At 44.1% G+C, this 1650-nt stretch overlaps 1 pseudogene; it reads left to right on the top strand.

Moving 5' to 3' along the window:
* The first annotated feature begins 306 nt into the window (after positions 1 to 306).
* LOC100590110 lies at positions 307 to 1300 on the top strand (annotated as a pseudogene).
* Positions 1301 to 1650: the final 350 nt, after the last annotated feature.

Here is a 1650-nt window from a genome sequence, read left to right as displayed (position 1 = left end):
TTGAGCCTCAGTGGAATGATATGGCCTAGAGATTAAAATGTGAGTCATCTACATGGGGGTGATATTTGAAGTCATGTACATAATTGAGGGTGTCTGGAAGTTATATGAGAAGAGAGCAATCCTAGGACTGAGTCCTAAGGAACTGAATCACTGAATGGCCAGGAAGAAAAGGAGGAGTGTAAAAATGAGTCCCAGGACTCGTGATGCCAAGGCCGCTGTGGGCGGCTATGAAGAGTCGGGGTTGAGCCCCAGCTGAGCCGAGGGCCCGCACTCTTCTGGTCTCCCAGGACCGCCCCACCTGAAGAAATGAGTGGTGGATTGGCTCCAAGTAAGAGCACAGTGTATGTATCCAGCTTGCCCTTTTCCCTGACAATGACTTGTACCGGATATTTTCCAACTATGGCAAAGTTGTAAAGGTTACCATAATGAAAGATAAAGATATCAGGAAGAGTAAAGGGGTTGCATTTATTGTATTTTTTGATAAAGACTGCACAAAACTGTACCAGGGCAATAAACAACAAACAGTTATTTGGTAGAGTGATAAAAGCAAGCATTGGCTGGGTGCGGTGGCTCAGGCCTATAATACCAGCACTTTGGGAGGCCGAGGCGGGCGGATCACTTGAGCCCAGGAGTTCAAGACCAGCCTGGCCAACATGTTGAGACTCCATCTCTACTAAAAATACAAAAACTGGTTGGGTGTGGTGGCACACCTATAATCCCAGCTACTAGGGAGGTGAGACAGGAGAATCACTTGAACCTGGAAGGCAGAAGTTGCAGTGAGCGGAGATCATGCCACTGCACTCCAGCCTGGGCGACAGAGCAAGACTCCGTCTCAAAAAAAAAAAAAAAAAAAAAAAAAAAAAAAAGAGGAAGCATTGCTATTGACAATGGAAGAGCAGCTGTGTTCATCTGAAGGCGAAACTACTTTGATAAATCCAAGTGGTATGAATGTGGGGAAAATGGACACTTAAGTTATGCCTGTCCGAAAAATATGCTTGGAGAACGTGAGCCTCCAAAGAAGAAAGAAAAAAAGAAAAAAAAAGAAAGCTCCTGAACCAGAAGAAATTGATGAAGTAGTAGAAAGTGAAGATGAAGGGGAGAATCCTGCTCTTGACCACCTCAGTCAGGCCATAGCATTCCAGCAAGCCAAAATTGAAGAACAAAAAAAATGGAAACACAGTTCAGGAGGCCCCTCAACATCAGATGATTCAAGACGCCCAAGGATAAAGAAAAGCACATATTTCCGTGATGAGGAAGAACTTAGTGATTAAAATCTTGCCCTAGCACAGTCATAAAAATCAAGATTATTAGTAACAATCTTGACGATCTAATTTTAATAAAAATAAGAAGTTAATACTATCATGTTAATACTGTCATCCCAAGAAAAATGATATATTTTCTCTTTTTTTTTTTTTTTTTTTTGAGATGGAGTCTCGCTCTGTCCCCCAGGCTGGAGTGCAGTGGTGTGATCCCGGCTCACTGCAGCCTCTGCCTCCTCCCAGGTTCCAGCGATTCTCCTGCCTCAGCCTCCCAGGTAGCTGGGACTACAAGCACACGCCACTACACCCGGCAAATTTTTGTATTTTTAATACAGACAGGCTTTCACCATGTTGGCCAGGCTGGTCTTGAACTCCTGACCTCAGGTGATCT

Source organism: Nomascus leucogenys, chromosome X, assembly GCF_006542625.1.
Source record: "Nomascus leucogenys isolate Asia chromosome X, Asia_NLE_v1, whole genome shotgun sequence".
In the NCBI taxonomy this organism is placed as follows: Eukaryota; Metazoa; Chordata; class Mammalia; order Primates; family Hylobatidae; genus Nomascus; species Nomascus leucogenys.
Note: the sequence above shows the minus strand (reverse complement) of the source record. Positions and strands in the feature narration are given on the sequence as shown.